Consider the following 8,454-nt stretch of genomic DNA (forward strand, 5'->3'; position numbering starts at 1 on the left):
TATACCCTTGGCCTCCGAAAACACCATCGAACACTTGGATCACTTAAACCCTAACACCCACATCTGAAAAGGGCCAAATCCTTTCTTCCCCAAGGCCCTAAGCCTCATGACAACTGATGATTGGGCCGCAACCCCGAATAATGAAGCAAATCCAAAACCGAGTGTTACAACTGTGACTAACCTTGGCCCCAATGAACTCACGTAACCTCTCATCGATCGGTTATGTGCCTGATCCAGAACCTAAACTAGAACCAGAGACAGAACCTCCTCCTCGAGTGATCATCACCATACTCAAACTGAAATACAAACATATAAACAATGAGCATAATCTCGAATGAACTCACAACATACACGTGTTGGATTAGTGTCTAAGCCCGTAACTATATTTGGTAAGTACTTGACCCGATTATGCATGGTCCTTTTGGGTTGCCTTCACCACAGCAACTTGACAGGGTGATTTATAAAGAAAGAGAAAAGATATTATTATATTAATATGTTATGAGAATAATATATTAAAAGAATAATAATATTCTTTGATTAATATATTAGTCATAAATTAATTAGGAATTAATTTGCTGACTAAAATAGGTTAATTGAATAAAGGGGGTTAAACTGTCAAATGTGTGATAGTTGTATTTTGAGCTAGGAAACCCTATGGAACAAGGGGTGGACGAAATTATGGGAGGATCCCATCAAGATTTCGTCCAAGGGCCTTAATCTAGAAGGATCCTTGGATTACTTAGGGCCTAAGTTATTCAATTAGGGTTAAGGATGTAACCCTAGTAGCTCATAGTATAAATAGACCCTATGGGTTGGAGAAATCGGCCACCTTGATTCCTTGGGAACCCTAGAGCCGATTTCTACACCTCTCCTCTCTCTCCAAATCATCATCTTGCTAGTTGGTGTTTGTAAGCCATTAGAGGAGTGACAATTGTGACTCTAAGCTCCAAGAACAAGAAGATTCAAGCAAGCAATCAAAAGGTATTCATCTAGATCTGATTTCATATGTTATGTTTCAATTGTACTCACTAGATCTAGCATTGAAAGTCTTGGATACATTGCATGTTCAATTAGAGAAACCTAGATCCAAGCATTAGGGTTTGCATGTGCACATAGAAAAGTTCTTATGGCTCAAACCCATCAGTGGTATCAGAGCTTTGATTGATTTCTATTGAATTGATGCATTGTTTGATTGTTCTTGTCTTGAAAAAATCATTTTTTGTGCCCCTGACTGACAGACTCGGCGAGTAGCATGAACTCGGCGAGTCCAAGCGGCTGTCAGAGTGATTTTCGGGATGTCTTGCTGTTTTGCTTGAGGATACTTGCCTTAATTATTTTGGGTCATTAAAATCTGAATTTTATCATATATTTGACTATATCCTTGACAAAACAAAAGATAATTACCATTTAGTTAAATAATAATTTCCTTATGTGATAATAATTGATTATTTGAATTAATTGGTGGATTGTCTTGCAAGTAATATTGACTAGGTCAAATTTAGGTAATCACTAACTTAATTAGTTAATTTATATTATTTGCTATTTGATCCTTTATGGTTTTGAAAGGTTCAAAACTTGTCCTCAAGTTTTGAAATTTATGTATTGTGATTAAAAGTTTTAATTTGGACTATTTAAATTTCAAACCTTAGAATTTTACAAGTTTTAAAATTCAACCTTATACATATAGTATTATAAGATTAATATATGTACGTATAACTTAAATGCTAGTCTTACCGTTAGTAGGCCTCCTTCACGAAGCCAATCTATAAGGGGGGTATAAGGTTATGGCCTATAAAATGGTCGTTTAATGGGTGTCCATTCTCACCCACCGCTTCCTTGATTGGTGGAGGGTCGTTAGCCGAACGGGTAGGATCTGGCAAACCTTTACTCATTAAAAGTATAATGAATCTATATAAAGTAACTAAAACGTTTTTCATGAAATTACACTTTGTACCCTTGCTAAGGCGTTAATGGAGCGCGTGTGGTTAACCGGCACATTAATTGGGTTCTAAGCAATGGTAGCAAAGGGTGACTCATTGTTTGTCATAGTTCGATGGAGCGTGTGTGGTTAACCGGCACATCGAATAGGTGACTGTAACAATGAGGGAACCATGTATATTTGCATGGTTATTCACACCCACTTTGTGATCCTCGGCATCCCATTCACAAACTAGAGGGGCATATCGAGATTTAAACATGCCATTAAAAAGGTTCAATGTATCTCAAAAGATCTAGGAGTTTTCAATACATTTAAAACCTAAATTCTTTTACGTCTTTCATGGTGGAGAATTAGTGAATCGACATTCACTTGCCTTCAAATTATTTACTTGTTTGATTACGGCATCCTTTTTCTAATTTGTAAATAATGTTGTTGGTTCCAAGCCCTAATTTCTCATTTGGGTGATTAATTGGGGAAATTCATTTCTAATCAACTTTGTTCTTTTTCCTTTTCAGATGTCGAACGCAAACAACAACGCTTCTGGTTCAAACTCCTATGGTTGATTCTCACTCATGAACTTGTGTGGGAAAGTGATCTTCGATGGGACCAATTTCAGTAATTGGATCCGCAACATTCGCATGGTCACTCGCTACGAGGACAAAGAGTATGTCCTCGACGAGAAGCTAAAGGAGATTGATATCGAAACTGCTACTGCCGATGAGATCGCGGCCTACGAGGCCCATGAGCGTGATGCCACGAAAGTCCATTGCATCATGCTCGCGACTATGACTGCTAAACTCCAAAAGTCCTATGAGGACAAGTACCCCTATGAGATGCATCAGGATCTGCTGGAACGCTACCACCAGAGTGCTAGGCAAGAGAAGTATGAGATCATCACTTCAATGATCACAACCAAGATGGGTAATGGAGAGTCCCTTACTGCCCATCTGCAGAAGATGCAGAGATATGTTGATCGCCTGCTGAAGTTGAATGTGAACTTCGATGAAGAGCTAGAAATTGACATCATCCTTCACTCATTGCCTTCCTGCTATAGCCAGTTCCGCATGACCTACCACATGAATAAGGAAGAGGTCTCCTTGAGCAAGCTTCAGGGTTTGTTAAGGACTGCCGAGAGTAAACTCAAGGATAAAACTATTGCATCACCTCCTACTCCAGCTGCCGCCCCTGTCTTGGCAATAGGGCAAGGGAAGGGTAAGAAGAGGAAGGCCTCCTCAAGGGGCCACCACAAGGGAAAGTCCCAAAATGGCACTTCTTCTAGTGGAACCAAGGTTGGTTCTGCTAAACCCAACTCAAACCCTAAGGAGGCAGAGTGTCACGACTGCCACAAGATAGGGCATTGGAAAAGAAGCTTCCCAGAGTATCTGCAAGCCATCAAGGATGGGAAGATCAAGCCATCTTTCGCAGGTATTTACACAATTAAATCTAATAGTTTATCACATGCTACTTCTTGGGTTCTTGATACAGGATGTGGTTTCCATATATGTTCTGATTTGCAGGGACTAAAAGGAAATAGGGATGTCGTGGAAGGATGAATTTGATCATGGGAAATAGAAGATCGTCGCCTGTGACCAAGATTGGAGTTTATTCCTTAGTTCTTAGTAATGGTTTAGATTTAAATTTGAATAATTGTTGCTATTCGCCAGATATGGCTAGAAACATCATTTCATTTCATGGTTTATATAAACAAGGTTTTAGATACTCATTTGATAATGAAAAGGGTTCTATTTATGCTTATTTTAATAATGTTTTATATTTTGAAGCATTGCCTTGTAATGGAGTATATGAAACTGTGATGGTTGTAGACAACTTAGGAAATGATGTATTGTGTGTGGATTCTTCCAATAGTATGGATAAAGCATGCTTGTGGCATTGTCGTCTTGGACATGTCAACAAGAAACGCATAGCCCAACTCCAAAAGGATAGAGTGTTGGAGGCATTCAACCTTAGGGACGATGACGTGTGCGAATCTTGTTTACTTGGAAAGATAACCAAGTCACCCTTCACTGGAACTTGTGCGAAGGGTGAGGGTTTATTGGATCTCATACATACAGATGTATGTGGACCCTTTAGATCCACCACAAGGGATGCAAATCACTTCTATGTGACTTTTACAGATGATTATAACAGATATGGGTATATCTACTTGATCAGGCACAAGTCAGAAACCTTTGAAAAGTTCAAAGAGTTTAAACGAGAAGTAGAGAATCAGTTGGGCAGGAAAATCAAGATGATTCGATCTGATCGAGGTGGGGAGTACCTAAGTCTTGAATTCCACGACTACCTCAAGGAATGTGGAATAGTTTCACAACTGACGCCACCTAGGACACCACAATTGAATGGTCTAGCTGAGAGGCGTAATCGAACCTTGCTAGACATGGTTCGTTCCATGATGAGTCGTGCTTCACTACCTATCTCATTCTGAGGGTATGCCTTAGAGACTGCCGCCCATATCCTTAACTTAGTACCTACGAAGAAGGTTGCCAAAACACCTCACGAAATGTGGACAGGGAAGGCTCCCTCGTTGGCACATATCAAGGTTTGGGGTTGCGAGGCTTTCGTAAGACGAGATACTCACGACAAGCTCGAACCTTGTAGTGAGCGATGTATTTTCATCGGCTACCCACAAAAATCCTTTGGATATCTCTTCTACAGACCAAGTGACAATGTTGTCTTCGTTGCGAGGAGAGGGGTTTTCCGAGAGCGAGAACTCATAAGCCAAGGAGACAGTGGGAGGTAAATCGATCTTGAAGAGCTTCAAGAGTCAAGCGATGAAGGAACCTCTAACACTGGCGCTCAACCTGAGGAGGAAACTCCGGTTGAACCGATTGACGAGTCCATACCTCTTAGACGTTCCGAGAGAGTTAGTGTTCCACCCCAGTTTTATGGTTTTCATATTACTATGGAAGGGGATACGTTCATTAGTGATAGTACACTAGTGAATATGGACGAACCTAACAGCTATAAGGAAGCCATGGCAGGCCCAGAGTCTGCGAAATGGAAAGAGGCTATGGACAGCGAGATTCAGTCCATGTATGACAACCAAGTTTGGAATTTGGTTGAAAATGGTCGTAAGACGGACGGGTGCAAATGGATCTTCAAGAAGAAGACTGGCGTGGATGGAAATGTACACACTTATAAAGCGCGATTGGTTGCGAAGAGCTTCACTCAATCTCCTGGAGTTGACTACGATGAAACCTTCTCACCAGTTGCGAAGATAAAGTCTATCAGGGTAATGCTGGCCATTGCTGCATTTCATGCTTATGAAATATGGCAAATGGATGTCAAAACAACTTTCCTTAATGGGAAGTTGGCTGAGGATGTTTACATGGCTCAGCCAGAGGGTTTTGTCAATGCGAATCATCCCAACAGAGTGTGTAAGCTTGAGAAGTCCATTTATGGACTTAAGCAAGCGTCTCGCAGATAGAATCTTTGTTTCGACGAGAAGGTCAAAGAGTTTGGTTTTCTGCGAAGCGAAGATGAATCGTGTGTATATGTCAAAGCCAGTGGGAGTGTAGTAAGCTTTCTCGTATTGTATATCGACGACATACTACTTATAGGAAACGGCATCCCGACACTGCAGGAGGTTAAGTCCTGGCTCGGGAAGTGCTTCGCTATGAAGGACCTCGGAGAGGCTTCATATATTATGGGAATAAGGATAGTGAGAGACAGAAGTAAGAGACTAATAGGACTTAGTCAGAATACTTACTTGGACAAGGTACTAAAACATTTTAGTATGGAGAATTCGAAGAAAGGGGAGTTACCAATCCAGAGTAATGCCAAGTTGAGTAAGACTCAAAGTCCGAGTACTGAAGTCGAGATAGCAGAGATGAGCCGAGTACCTTACGCTTCCGTAGTTGGCTCAATCATGTATGCTATGACTTGTACTCGCCCTGATGTGGCCTTTGCTTTGAGCATGGTTAGCAGATGTTAGGTGCAATTTGTGCACCTTTTTGCACACCTTTTAGTCCCATTTCATGCATCTATTTAGCATAATTGTTCTTCCTTTTTCTTGCATTTCATCATATTCATGTTAGTCTCTAGAACAACCTTATTTGCACACTTTCATGTCTTTTGCAGGTAAACCGGAGCTTGGAATGCGCTTTGGGAGGTGCCGAGAAGCATTGGTAAAGATTTCGGGACGATCGGGCGAAGAACGAAAAAGTTGAAAAAATCAAGTTGGGAGTCGGAGTCAGAAGGGTACACGGGCCGTGTTGGATTTACACTGCAAAATCAACATGGGCCGTGTTGACCAAAAAGGAAAGCTGTTGACCAAGCTGAACACGGGCCGTGTCCTTTTTGCCCTATGCTGAACACGGGCCGTGTTCGACCCAAGAAAACTAACTTTTGGCAGTTTTTCTATTTTTCATATTACGGGAAATTGGGTCATTTGGGGCACACACAACATATCAGAGCATATTTTGAGAAGGGAATTCGAAGGTTATTGCAAGGGATTGATCTATAATCATTTGGAAACATTATTTCTAGCATTTTGTAAGTTGTAATCACACATTTTTTCATCTTTTGTTCTTGTGATTTGTTCTTAGTCATGTGTGGCTAAGAAACCCTAGTTTCTAGTTCTTGAACAACAACATTGAGAACTAGAACTGGAAGCACTTTTACAACTTGTTTACAAATCTATTTCATTTTCTGCATGTTTCAAAGTTGATTGTTATTTTCATTATTTGACCTTTGCAAAACAAATCCCCCTTTGTGACCAAAGTACCTTGCGCAAAGAGGTATAGAATTTTATCTCGTGTCTCTGTGGTTCTACCCTGCTTACCTTGTACTATCTTTTTAGTGCATTAAAGCAGTGTATTTGGAGTCTGTTGTACCCCTATTATTTGTTGGGTTTGACACGCCCTAACAAACTGGCGCCGTTGCTGGGGACACGGTGTTACTAATTGTTTATGCCTAGATCTTTCCGTACATGTACACCATTGCCAATTGACTCGGAGATAGAGAAGACTGCAAAGAAGCTACGGAAGCAAGCAAAGCTTCGTAAGATGCAACCGGTTTCCGGAACTTCTTCATCATCTACCCCTCCGCTCATCAACATTTGGGAGGATATACCCCTCTCAAGTGTGTCCGCATCCGAAACAGAAAACCCCTCATCATCATCTCAACCATCCTCACCCATAAATACCACCCCTCTCTCTTCACCTACTCATAACATCTCAAACACTACACCCACAGAAACCTCAATTCCTACTCATACCATGGGAGATAACCATGGAGGGAATCCACCTCCAAACCCACCACCCGAGCAAACTCTCCGTCAATGGTCGAGGCAAGAGGTTACTCAACAACCTCTTTGCATCACATATCCAGTAGCCACAAATCTTGAACTTAAATCCAGACTCATCCACCTACTCCCTACCTTTAGAGGTTTGGAAAATGAAGATCCTCACAAGTTCCTCACTGAGTTCCATGTTGTATGCGTGGGTATGAAACCACACAGTGTCACGGAGGATCAAATCAAGCTTAGGGCATTCCCCTTCGCAGTGCAAGATGCAGCCAAAGACTGGCTTTATGACCTCCCACCGGGGACGGTAACTACTTGGGTAGATCTTGCAAGGTTGTTTTTGGATAAGTACTTTCCCGAGATGAAAGCTTCAGCCCTACGGAGGGAAATCATTGGAATCAAGCAACACAAGAGAGAAGCTTTTCATACATATTGGAAAAGGTTCAAGAAACTTTGTGCCCGATGCCCAAAGCATGGAATCACCGAATACCAGCTCCTCCAGTATTTCATTGAAGGCATGACTCCAATGGAAAGAAGGCTTCTTAATGCCTCCAGTGACGGATCTTTACCCGACAAGACTCCCATTGAAATCCGCAACTTGATCAAAAACATGGTTGAAGATTCTAAACATTCAAGTCATGATGAAGAATGGTATACGGATGCACCCCGAGGTGTAAAGGAAGTCCAAACTCCTCAAATTGAAGCTCAGTTGTCTGAGCTTACTAAAGTGGTTATGATGCTAGCCAAAGACAAAGGTGTGCAGCCCACACCCCGCCCGTGCAGTATTTGCACTCATGTGGGGCACCCAACCGATATGTGCCCACAACTTCAAGATGAGGATTATGCGGAAGCAAATGCGTTAGGAGGATATTCCGGGTCAAACCAAAGGGGATTTGAGCACTCACGAAATGACCAAAGATGGAACAACAATCAAGCCTGGGGAGGAAATCAACAGCGAAATTATCAACCTAATCAACCACATCAATGCCAACAAATAACACCATTTCCTCAAAATCAACAAAGACCACCTTTTAAACCTCAAAATTTCCAGCCAAGGCATCCACCACAACCACCTCCACAAGCGGGTTCATCAAGCATGTCACTAAAAGATATTGTGAAGAGCCTTGCCACTAGCACTCAAAGCTTCCAACAAGAAACGAAAGCAAGCAAAAAAAGCTTGGAGCAACAAGTTTCACAACTTGCTCAATCTGTGAGTAAGATGGAATCACAAGGCAAGCTACCATCTCAAACC

This window comes from Lactuca virosa, chromosome 3 (assembly GCF_052849685.1).
Source record: "Lactuca virosa cultivar CGN04683 chromosome 3, Lactuca_virosa_CGN04683_v6, whole genome shotgun sequence".
Classification (NCBI taxonomy): Eukaryota; Viridiplantae; Streptophyta; class Magnoliopsida; order Asterales; family Asteraceae; genus Lactuca; species Lactuca virosa.